Below are 13,276 nucleotides of genomic sequence, written 5' to 3'. Positions count from 1 at the left end.
AGTATCACTTAAAAATCATCCAGCACTAACTGAAAACTTCACATTCCAAATCTAAGTTTAGCATAATGTTATGGAATCCTGGTGCTATTGAATTGAGTTTCCCCCTATATACATGCAAGTATACTGGAGTTTGCATTTTTTTAAATCTTATTATATAATAAATTCCAAATGTGTCCCCTTATATTTAGACACTTTTACAATTGGTTTAATTTTCAGCACAGCATGTAGAAAGCAGAATGGTTTTATGCATTTGGATGTTTCCACAACAGTAAGAGTTCCCACCCAACCTCTGTAGTAGCATCCATCAAGGATTACTTTTTTCAAATAGCTTTACATTGACACATTCTGTTCATTTTCAACTATCAAGAGTAATTTTGATCTAGTTTCTGGTTTCTTGCAGGAAATTTTATCTGAGATCTAAAGACAAACATGACAAGTCCCCTTGACCTCTTAACTGTAATACTTATCATACAATTACAAAGATAGCATTTGTTTCAGTTTAGGAATATTTAGTGTCTCTGCTGTATCTAGTAATGATCAATTTAAGAGGGTCTTTATCAAAATATCTAATCACGTATTTTGTTTTTAATACTATGTTAAAATAGATGTGTTCTGTAACACATATTGGTAACATCCACAAGAGTAGCAATAGATCTGTATTCCAATCATTATAGCAGCTCTTAATGATTATCGGAATGGAAGCCCATGAAACTAAAGCAACTCTTTCAGAATGGAAGCATACAACTCGATGAAAATGAAGATTGATGCTATTGATTCAGGATCAATAAGAATATCAAAACTCCTGGTATTCAACCAGCTTGATTAGTCAATAGATAGCAATGTGAGCTAATATTTTATCACTGATCAACCTAAGGTGAGTCACAGAAGTGATGCCTGCAAAAGCAGGTGAGGTGAAAGCAAAACTACATTTCAGGAGCATTCCTCAGCAGCTAGAAAAACTGAAGGCAATTAGCAGTAGCAGAGCTTAGCTGTGACTTAATGACTTGAGCGGACGCTAGATAAGAGACCCACTGTCCTTGCTTGGACAAGCCCCCATGTCGAGAGTCACTATACTGAGATATTGAGGATTGCCCCCCCACATCCCCCATTAACACATGCACTATTGTGGAGGGATGGAACTGTCCAATTAGGGCAAAAAAACTGGTACACAGATAACTGAGACGGGGACAACTTAAATTATCAATTGTACTGCCTACCCTGAAGTGTTCAAATATAATGAGTCAGGCCTTAAAAAAACCTCAGGGGATTTTAAAGTCATAATAAGTTTTGCATTCTTTTCATTTGCCTTTGGGTTTTTGTGCCTTTAAGCTTCACATTTTCAAGCTTTTCGCTGTAACTTTGAAGGTTAGAAACTTTTTCATTTTAAAAATAAAAGTTTAACATCTCATAGAGTCACATGACTCCAGGAACTGGACCTTTAAGGAAAACACCGAATAATGAATAACATCAATGCTGTAAATAATTCTACCACCAATCCTTGTGGTTAAGGTTTTGTAACCTCCACCCAACGTAATAATAAAAAGACACCGAAAAGACAACTCATTTCACATATATTAGGTCCCATTATCTAATGCTCTTCAGCTTCTTCTCTGCCTTTCATTCATCCTATAAACACTTGTAGCAAACTGAAGGGAGAGTGGCGAGGATTTATTATGCCAGTTTTATGTCATTCAGAGGTTACTTTTATTTATATATGATAGCAGATCAAGTGAGAAGACCATAAGGATAATAGGCAGGGATAACATCCCAGGGACAATTACAAGCCTATGTCCTTTTTATTTCAGCTGGACACTTCTGAATTTTTAAAATCTCAATATGCAACCAAACCCTAAAGGCAGAATTCTGAGACGTTGCTCTTGCCTGCATGCTCAGAATGCCCAGGCTCCCTACTGAGGTGAGAGTGGGATGCTATTCATCCCCACCCCTACGCTGCATGTATGTGTTATGATACAGTCTTTAACTATATGAGCTCATATTACTGTTTCTACAAGACCCCCACCTCAGTCAGTGCACAGGCTGGAGGGTGCTCATTTAATGAGCCGCTATTCAATAGTCTGTTTAGTTTCCTCACACTAGTCAAACCCTGCTATGAAGACAGAATTATCAATTTCCTTCCTGGGCTTTTCTAGGTTGCTTCTCACTATAGTATCGGAGTTCTTCATAAACATTAATTTACCGTCAAAATCCTGCGGGGAGGAAGGGAATTTTCCCCATTTTACAGGTGGGAGCTGAGACAAAGAGATTAAGCTACAAAATCTCTACTGATTTTACATGCCCAGTTTGAGATCCCCTCGAATGTATTAATATGTTCATAGACTTGAAGGCCAGAAGGGGCCATCTTGTCTGAGTGCCCTCAGTTGATCCCAATAACTTGTTTGACTAAAGCATAACTAACTGCCAGAAAGGCATCCAGAGTTGATCTGAGGACATCAAGAGGTAAAGAATCCACCACTTCCCTTGGTAGTTTATGCCAATGGTTAAATCTCCTTCACTGTTAAACATTTCTGATTTGAATCCGTCTGGCTTCAGCATCCAGATGTCAGTTATTGCTCCACCGTTGTCGACTAGATTAAAGAGCACTGTAGTACCTGGTATTTTCTCCCTGGGAAGTACTCGCACACTATAATCAAGTCACCTCTCAATCTACTTTTTGATAAACTAAACAGATTGCGCTCTTCAGGTCCCTCATTGTAAGGCATTTTCTCCAGCCTGCCAATCATTTTTGTGGCGCCTTTCGTCACACTCCAGTAATTCAACATCCATTTTAAAATGTGGCCACCAGAACTGTCTGCATGCAGTAGTCCAGTATCAATCTCATCAATGCTGTATACAGAGGTGACATCACTTCCCAACTCTTACTCGCTACTCCCCTGTTTATATATCAAAGGTCACTGATTAGACCTTTCTGCAACAGCATCACACTTGGAGTTCATGTGGTGTTGTTTGTCCACTCTGAGCCCCAAGGTCTTTTGAGAATCACTTTCCAGGATATAGTCCCCCATTCCATAGGTGTGGCCTGCACTTCTTGCCCCTTATAATGCTTAGCACTATATAGCATGTTTTATATTCAAGTACAGCTCCACTTACTTCAGTTGCAGATAAGAATGCTCAACGCTTCTGCAAATCAGGCTCCCCCAGTGTCTCAAGCCAGAAAAGGAGGAACACACAATTAGTGACCACCTGTGAAAAGTGTGGTTTAAGTGACATGCCCAGCATCACATAGGAATTCTGTGGCAGAGGCAGGGATAGAATCCAGTTCTCCAGGCCAGCATTCATCTGTCTTAACCATGAGACCTTCCTTTCTCTTCCTGCAATCCCCTACTGCATTCACTACACACTTTTGAATTTACACAACAAATGAAGCGAGGGACTTACAGACAACAGCCTTTTATGCTAAATAACCCCGATTCATGTCCAGAGCACCAGTCGGTCCTGTGCACCGAACGAGGCAGGGGTACTGTAGAAAATGTAGTATGTGATCATGTAATTGAAGATTATCATAATGCGTACACACAAGGGAACCAAACTGAGGTTGCATAGGCAACATAATTTCTGGCATTTCCTAACTTCTGAGTGCTTGATTTTACAACCTTAAATAATATTCTTTTAACATTAGTTGTATGTGCATGCATGAAAGAGAGATTTCCTAGACTTTTTCTCTGGGCATTTTACAAAACAGAAATTCCATTATGTGGCATCACATTGACACCCATCTGGTTCGGCAGTAGGATTGGCATCTGTAGATCCACTGCACAGATCTCTGCCACTTGAGATAACAGAATAAACTGATAGCATAGAATGCTGTCCCCCTTTATGTGGAGCAGCACTAGAGGAGGATGAGACACAATTTTGTCAGTGGGTTTCACAGTATCTGATGACAGCAGAGAAATGGTGAGATTTTGGAATCTTGGGTTTTGTTCCAGGTAGGGTGACCACCTTTTCAAAAGTCAAAAGCAGGACACATGTAGGAGCCCCTCTCCCTCCGTGGCCCTGCCCCCAGCCCGTCCTCTTCCCCTGAGGCCCCGCCCCTGCTCCTCTTCTTCTCCCCAAAGCCCCCTCCCCGGCCAGGCTGGAAGCTAGAATCAGACTGTGGTAAGAGCAGTGCAGGGAGCCCAGACTACTGTGGGTAGCCCCTGACCCTCCTGCTGCCCTGGGCATGGGACTGGACTGCCCAAGAGCAGCCCCCAGCCCGTGTCCCCAACCCCTGGAGTGCACTGCCCAGAACAGGTGGAAGGTCTGGGGCTTTCCAGGCAGTTCTTACTACTGCTCAGAATTGAAGTTTCAGGCTCTATAGGGGAGTGTGCTTTAGTGGGCACAGACTCTTATGCCTGTTCCCCCGAAGCTTGATCCCTTCTGTCCTGTCCCCTCCAACCTGTCCTAGTCTGACTCTTGTCTCTTCCCCACCTCTGGTTCCTTGTCCCAATCCCAATTCATCGGGCTTCTCATCCCAATCCCAGTCTCCCCTCTCCTCAGGCCCCTCATCCAACTTCAGTCTCCCCTGCACATCTCCCTGGCTATCTTGTTCCAGTCTCTGTGCCCAGCCAGTCCCATTTCTCCCCCAGCAACCCAGCTTCTTGTCCAATCTCTGTGCTTCGTGTCACATCCCCCTGCCCCACCTTCCTAGTCCCAGTCTACCTCCCACTCCTGCAGCTCCTTGTCCAATCTGAGTGCCATGATGTGCCCCCAGACAACTGGCTTTCAGTCATCCCCCCACCCACAACCCCTTTCACTTACCATATCCTTGTCTCTGTCTCCCTGGCCATGGCGCCCAGTTCCATCGTCCCCAGTCAGCCAGTCCCACAGTCTATTCCCAGGTTTTCTTTTCTAAACCACGCAGAGCAAGAGTGTTGCTCTTGTAGTTTCCCCACTATGCTACTTTACAGGGTCCTCTGGTGGTGGACCTATGAACTCAAATAATGAACATTAACACTGGAGTACTGTCTCCAGTTCCAGTGCCCACACTTCAAAAAAGGAAGTTGCCAAATTGGAAAGGGTTCAGAAAGAGCTACAAGAATTATTTTAGGTCTGGAAAACCTGTTTTACAGTGAGAAACTCAAGAACCTCAATCTATTCAGCTTATCCAAGAGAAGGTTAGAAGGTGACGTGATAATGCTATACAAGTATCTATACCTGGAAAATATTTCTGACAGTAGACAGTTCTCTAATCTAGCAGAAAAAGGTATTACATGTGTGACACTACAGCCCATATTTTTCACAGCGATATTATTAGGATATGAATATGGCATAATGATGATGCATTTTTTACAAGATGGGTTAGGTAATGTGTCATTGGAAGGCTATGATTGGCTGAATATGATTATCTTATTTATATGCATGTCTCATTCTTGTAGCTGAAGTTATGAATAGTGACTATGTATGTGTATTTCACATGTAGTCACACCTGGGTGACACCCAGTAGGCAAGATGCTTCCAGTCTAAATAGCTGGTTGGGAAGGGCCCATTCCGGGTAATGGGCCATTAGGGAAATCAATAGGCCTTAGGACAGGGGTCGGCAACCTTTCAGAAGTGGTGTGCTGAGTCTTCATTTATTCACTCTAGTTTAAGGTTTCACGTGCCAGTAATACATTTTAACGTTTTTGGAAGGTCTCTTTCTATAAGTCTATAATACATAACTAAACTATTGTTGTATGTAAAGTAAATAAGGTTTTTAAAATGTTTAAGAAACTTCATTTAAAATTAAATTAAAATGCAGAGCCCCCAAGACCGGTGACCAGGACCCTGGCAGTGTGAGTGCCACTGAAAATCAGCTCGCGTGCCGCCTTCGGCACGCATGCCATACGTTGCTTACCTCTGCCTTAGGAGAAGCTTATCCCCCACCTTATGAACTCTCCTGCGAACACTCCAGACAGCCTATAAGGAATAGCTGCTATGACTCTGTAAGGGCATGTGACCAGCCCACATGACTCTGGACTCCATTTTGTGTACCTTCCACAAGCTGGTCTGGGAACTGAGTTTGGAACAAAGGGTTCCCACCATATGCTAAAGCTATCTAAGGCAGGGAGTGACATCATCGGTTGTTCTTCACTTCCCACCCAAAGGACTCCTGGAAACACCTGAGGAACAAAGACTGACCTGGGACAAGTACTAGACCCAGGCTAAAGGGATTTTTAGCCTGTGTATGGAAACCTGGGGAGCCCAAGCTGCAAAGCAAGTGCAGCTTGTGCCTTGAGAATCTCCAAACCTTCTTGTTTCATCAGTCAGGGTGAGCAACAGCTAATTCATATCCAATCTATCTAGTATGTTAAGTTTATTTTTTTGTTTTTGTTTATTTGCTAGGTAATCTGCTTTGATCTGTTTGCTATCCCTTATAATCACTTAAAATCGATCTTTTTGTAGTTAATAAACTTGTTTATATTTTAACCTAAACCAGTGTGCCTTTAAGTGAAGTGTCTGGGGGGAAATATTTCAGCTTAGTTACCACAAATGTGCATATTCCTCTCCACATTGAGGGAGGGGCGCACATATTAATGAGTTAACACTGTACAGATCCCTGTGCAGTGCAAGATGATATAATTTTGAGTTTATACTCCAGAGGGAGGGGGGGTGCATGCCTGGGGAGCTGGGAAACTGGCTGGGATCTGCTGTTCCTACTTGGATGGCTTAGGTAAAGTACTCTCAGGGAGCTCAGTTTGGGTGTGTGGCACCACCTGCTGTCATGTTGGATGATAACAGGGTCTGGGTAAGGCTGGCTATGTCTCCAACCAAGGAAGCAGTGTGAGCAGGGTCAGTCCAACTGAATGGTTAGAGGGGTGCAGCGGTTTCTCACAGCTCCCAGACTTTACACCAGGGGTAGCAACCCATCACAACATGATCCAATGGTTGGAAGCTGCAGCTAGACAAATTCAGGCTAGAAATAAGGTGCAAATTTGTAATGAGTATTATTAGTCATTGAGACAACTTACCTAGGGACATGGTGGATTCTTTATCGCTTGGAAGCTTTAAATCAAGATAAATGTCTAGGAGATTCTGCTGTAGATGAACCAGAAGTTATGGGCTTGATGCAGAAATTACTGAGGGAAATTCTATTGCCTGTGTTATGCAGGAAGTCAAACTAGATTATCAGGATTCCTTTGGCCTTAAAAGTTCTGAACTGCTGATTTATTTCTCAAGTCACACTGCCAAGACTAGAAGGTCAAAGATCAAGACTTCAAGAATCATGGGTGATTTGGAAAGCGTCTCCAATTTGGGTGCCTGCTTGAAACATCGTAAAAGGGGCCAGTGATCAGAGTGGGGACACACTCAGCACTTTCTGAAAACCTGGCCCCTTTAAGGTGTTTTAAACTTGGGCACCCACCAAGCTGACATACCTAAAATAACAAGTCAGTTTGAAACTGTTGGCCAAAGTTACTAGAGCAGAAAAGCAGATTAAACCCTGGAGCATCAGGCTGGAACACACTTTCTATTAAGCAACATGGATTTGCCATTCTCTTTCTCCCCTTAGCCAGCAGGAGGAAGATGACTCCACATAGCACACACACCACTTCCCTCTTCCCCACATCTGCACCTGGCCTATGCTGGCTGTTGTGGCACAACAACAAAAGCTTAAATCAAACTGTCAAATTCTGGCTTCCTGGGAAGTTTCAAGCAATGTTTTCTCCAGGGATTTAATTGTGGGGGGGGGGGGAAGGGGGGTTTCAAATATACAGGATGGGGGGGAGGGTCGACTAGGGGTGAGACCGTGGGGACGAAGGTGGGCTGTATGACACCATAGTAAAAACTGAAAAATGTTTCACAATCATTGTATTAGATTTAACTCAACTCATGTTTTAAAATCATCACACAAATTAAAGTTGGCTACTCAAGCCTCCTATGAAGCATTACATCTACATCCTTCTTGGTTTCTTGTTGTAATTTTGCACAACTCTGTTAATGAACTTCTCAAATGCAGTTCATTCATCTTTGGTGGCTTCGCGTGTGAGTCCTTCATGATATGCTCATGATCCAGCAGAAGGCAACTTCTTTCAGAACACAATATTCTATTCAATGAAAAAAAAAAAGAATGCTCTACTGTAGCTGTTGTGACTGGGAGTAGCAAGAGATGAATTCCTACTTCTTTCATCCCAGGAAACATAGCGCAAAGATTGGGTCGAGCCACTAGTGATGATAAAGAAGAAATTGAAGTCAAATCTTCATTTGTTCATTGTATGATATTCTACTCTGTGTTCAAATTCTCTATTCTGTTCTGATCACATGGCAGCCCCATTGCAGGTAGTGCCTAACTCCACTCAACTGTCGGTGTTTTATAAGACAGGCACCTGTAAAACTTATGTAGAGGGTGTGTAGAATCGAGAAGTTGCTGTTGTAGATTTGTAAGGATCAAGACTATGTACTTTTTCAGCTGACTTAAACATTTCTTGTCCTTTTCACTTAAGGAGTCAATATAAGTGCTCTAATTAGTCAACTTCTGCACTGAAGTCTTTGCTTCTTCCAATACGTTTTCAATGGCTAGATTTCTGATTGATCCAAGTGTAACTTTTATTGCTGAACAAAGGTCTACTATTGTTGTAGCAGATGCCTGGATTGCATAATGACCCAAGAGGTTTCAACAGTAGACTTACAAGAAAGAGAATGGCAATAATCTTCTCTGAACTGAGTAGCAAAAGTAGTCCACCAGCCTCACCACTTAGACCCGTCCCATCTCCGTAGATACTTTCCAAAGCCAATAATAATGGTTGCAGTAATTTTAAGGCAACAGCCAAGGATCGTTCATGAGAAAGTCAGCATTAGACTCATTTGAACTTCAGTCCCAGTGTATCTTCTATTTTTTCCAAGATGTTTAGTCTTTTTGTATTCTTGCTGAAAAAGGAGTATAACAAAGACATTAAATTTGTTTTTTTAACTGTCTTTTGTAGCTCGTGCAGCTCATATAAGTGCTAGTTGGAGTAGATGGTCTCTGCAGTGTGTATAGGAGAGATTAGGGTTACACTTTTCTCTGAGCAAAGCTTGTACTCTACTATGTCTCCCAGAGAAGTTTGCAGCTCCATCAAATGCACAAACAGTCATCTCATCTCTTTGGGGTTCAATTTACAAGCATTTAACTTTTCTAAGATGTGGGTTGTCACAGATGCAGCCGATGTGTCTTCTATAACCTGAACATCTAGAAATGCATCTCCTGGCCTATCACAGACATCAAGATAATGTATGCAATGACCTAATATTTGCCCATTTGCATTGGTTCATTCATCAGCCATGTATGCACATTTTCTGAATACAGTGAGAGAGTTCTTCACTTTTTAAACTGCGGAGTCTTTCACTGTTGCACTGCATGCTTCTAACCAGTCAGTTGAGTTTCTTGCAGAAAGATAGTGAGCATTTGCTGGTTTTGGTTGGAACCAGTATCCAACTTCAGGATTACCAAGTGACAATGCACTTAACATTGTAGTGTGTGGTATCTCTTGCTTAAATATAAAGTATGATGCGACAGCCATATTTGTTTGCATAAACTGTGTTGTGTCTCCAGCATTCTTAAAAGCCTCATTAAGTACTTCTAAAATTGGCTTTGCAAGTGACTGGCTGGTAAAGCTTTTTGCATGTCAATACAGTCAGAGGATTGGTGTTTTGCAGCCTTTTCATGTAAGTTGTCAGCATTGGCTTTGCTGATTGGTTTGGCAAACCAAACTCCTCCACTTTTGCTATATAAATCCATGGTATGTACGCCCATATCTTGAATAGTGCATGCAGTTCTGGTTGCCCCATCTCAAAAAAGATATATTGGAGTTGGAAAAGGTACAGAGAAGGGTAACTATAATGATTAAAGGTATGGAACAGATTCCATATGAGAAGAGATTAAAAAGACTGGGACTGTTCAGCTTAGAAAAGAGACGACTAAGAGTCGAGATGATAGAAGTCTATAAAATCTTGACTGGTGTGGAGAAAGTGAATAAGGAAGTGTTATTTACTCCTTCACATAACACAAGAACTAAGGGGGACACAATGAAATTAGTAGGCAGCAGGTTTAAAACAAACAAAAGGAAGTATTTTTTCACACAACGCACAGTCAACCTGTGGAACTCTTTGCCAAGGGATGTTGTGAAGGCCAAAACTATAACAGGGTTCAAAAAAGAACTAGATAAGTTCATGGAGGATGGATCCATCAATGGCTATTAGCCAGGATGGGCAGGGATGCAACACCATGCTCTGAGTGTCCCTAGCCTCTGTTCGCCAGAAGCTGGGAGTGGACGACAGGGGATGCATCACCTGATAATTGCCCTGTTTTGTTCATTCCCTTTGAAGCACCTAGCATTGTCCATTGTCTGAAGACAGGATACTGGGCTAGATGGACCATTGGTCTGACTCAATATGGCCATTCTTATGATCTTATATAAAAATTAATTACAATATAACAACAAAAATGTTTAGTACAGAAACTCCCCAAGATAACGACCTCTCGAGATAGCAACAATGTGCACTAACTACCTTGGCAAATAATGCATTTTAAAAGTCTAGGCCTAGGAAATGGCTATTTATGTAAGTTTCCATGTCACAAATCTAGCATTCTGGAGCAAAGTCATTAAAACATAGTCCAACAAACAAATGTTACTTTAACATACCCCTCCCTTCACTATACCCAACTCATAGTTGTTGTACTTGGTCAGTGGAGACCCAGAGTTTAGAGGTGCTTTCTCATGAGTTCACCTCCCACCCTGGCGGGGCGGGAGGGGAGAAGGCACCTTGCTCGTTCCTTCAGCCGCTCACCTTGCTCTGACTGCTCACTCTGGCTGCTGTTTGTCGTGCCACCATTCACTCCACCACTCCATCAACAATGGCCTGCACCGTCACCTTCTGCTGCCACCAGACCCTGCCATCTCTGTGAGTCAGTCTCTTGAGGTTCCACAAGCTCTCAGTGATTTCAGCTCTCAGTGGGGGAACCTCACAGTGAGTGCAGTCTAGGCCAGCAGTGTCTTCCACAGAAACGCTGTCCCGCACTTAGACCGGATTATCGATGATTTCAGCTCTAGCAGTCACTTAACAAAACAAAAGACTCTCTATGGAGCCTAATCAGCTCTCTCTTTAAACAGAGAAGAGAGATAGGTCAAATTGTGCCTGTGACTCTGTTTTGTCTGCCAAAAGCTGCCTTTTGGCAAAAAAAACTTGGTAGTGTAGACAAGCCCTTCGGAAGAGCCCACACCACCAAGCAAAACTCCTCTCCACCCTTTCTCTCTCTGCACTGGGATCTGCCATCTAAACCTCTTGCTTAGTGAGCGCAGTTCAGTTCAGGGTGACTAGTGCTTAATTTGTAATGAAAGAGGTGTCAGGGTCAAGTAAGTTTGTTACGTTCCTAACTGATGTGACAAGCCCAGAGGCAATGACCTGCCAAGCCTAGACGTGCCGGGGCTCAGCCCTGGCAAAAATTAAGCACTGACTGTGACCCCCTCAATGAGGACAGGCTACGTACAGTTCTGCTGCCCTTTACTCATACAATAAGGATAACAACATTTCATTACCCCAACATACAATAGTAAAGTGATTTGTAACCCAAAACCGGCCACAATTGATTACTCGGGCAACACAGCTCTGTCTGCTGGATACCTAGTCAGAGTAGGTATGTTCATGTAAATACAGTCTGGTCCTGAAGTCTTCCTCCCCACCCCCTGGGTCATCTAGCTGGCAGGAAGAGCTCATTTAGACCTTGCTTACAAATCATAATTTGAAATTATTAGGTTGGCCAACATCGCTGAAATGAATGTGCTAACATTGTCATAAAAAACAACAGCTGTGTGAGGAAGCTAATCTTTGTTCATACTTTTCAAACCCATTATGAATTCTCAGGTACAAGTATTTTATCCTATACAGTATATGCATTTAAAGTGTGTATTAATGTTTCAATTTCAATTCAAATTTCTAGTATATGACTATATTGGCAACACTGAAGTAGGTAACAACTGGGGGGGGATGTTTGGGGAAATTCAGGAGGAGTGTACACCTCCCCTGGGAGGGTAGGGAAATCCCTGTTTTCAAGCTAAATGGTGTCAGAAATGCAGCCCTCCCTCTGGAGCTGTGGGGCAAGGGGGAAAGCTACCAGCATGGAGAGCTGATGAGAGTCTAGAGGAGCCCTTGTCTCAGAGCCTGGAAGCAGAAGCCTAGGAAGAAATGTGAAAGGGGGGGGGGGAAGAGGGGGAAACAGCAGTTTTCCAGGTCTGACTGAGTTGTGGATTCCCATAATTCCTAGGAAAGCATGGCCAGACTAAGGCAGTATGGGACCATACCTCAGGCTCCAGCTTCTGGAATCATGTAATTACAACAGAATCTCAGCGTTCATTTTAAAAAAAGGTTTCTAGCCCTCCTGGCTGCAAAGAAAGCTTGAAAACATGAGCGAGCATAACTGATTCAGTGACATCTGCCTGAGTCTGCAGAGAGCCTGGAACAATAGTTCTGATGGGTAGTAAGTGCTCCATGTATCTCAATGGCATATTAACCCCAAGACCAAGGTTCTGTAGCTCCCATCCTCCATCCCAGCAGAGGAGTGTGTGTGTGATGGGAGGAAAGAGCAGCAGTCTAGTCCCACCCCTGTCACCGTCCCCAACCACATACACCCAGCTGCTGAAGCAACACTGGGGAAGAGGGGAGGTGTCTTCCTATTGCCACTCCTGCCTCTGTGTCATGGTGTACTTAGGTTCCTGGATTGCTTTAATCTGACCCTGCATGAAAGAGAAATGAATACATGTAACTTACTTATTAGCTGCCTCATTCTGATCTCACTTAAAGTGACTTCAGCGGAGTTACTCCTGACCTACACCAGCGTGAGCGAGATCCGAATCAAACCTCTAGATCATGAGAGTCAAGAATGTAATGCGGTGGCAAAAAAGGCTAACATTCCAGGGTGTTTTCACAGGAGTGTTGTATGTAAGACATGGGACGTAATTGTCCCTCTCTACTCGGCACTGGTGAGGGCTCAGCTGGAGCACTGTGCCCTGTTCTAAGCACCACACTTTGGGAAAGACATGGACAAGTCCATGAGAGAGACTCCAGGAGAGCAACAGAAATGACAGATACTTTAGAAAACCTGACTATGAGGAAAGGTTTAAAAAAACCGGTTAAATCTTGAGAAACGATGACTCAGGGCGAATCTGATTACAGTCTTCAGATATGTTAAGAGCTGTTATAAAGACGATGATAATCAGTTGGTTTCCATGTCCACTGAAGGTAGGACAAGAAGTAATGGGCTTAATCTGCCACAAGGGAGATTTAGGTTAGATATTAGGGAAAAACCTTTCTAACTCTGTTAAACTCTGGA

This window comes from Malaclemys terrapin, chromosome 3, assembly GCF_027887155.1.
Source record: "Malaclemys terrapin pileata isolate rMalTer1 chromosome 3, rMalTer1.hap1, whole genome shotgun sequence".
In the NCBI taxonomy this organism is placed as follows: Eukaryota; Metazoa; Chordata; order Testudines; family Emydidae; genus Malaclemys; species Malaclemys terrapin.
Note: the sequence above shows the minus strand (reverse complement) of the source record.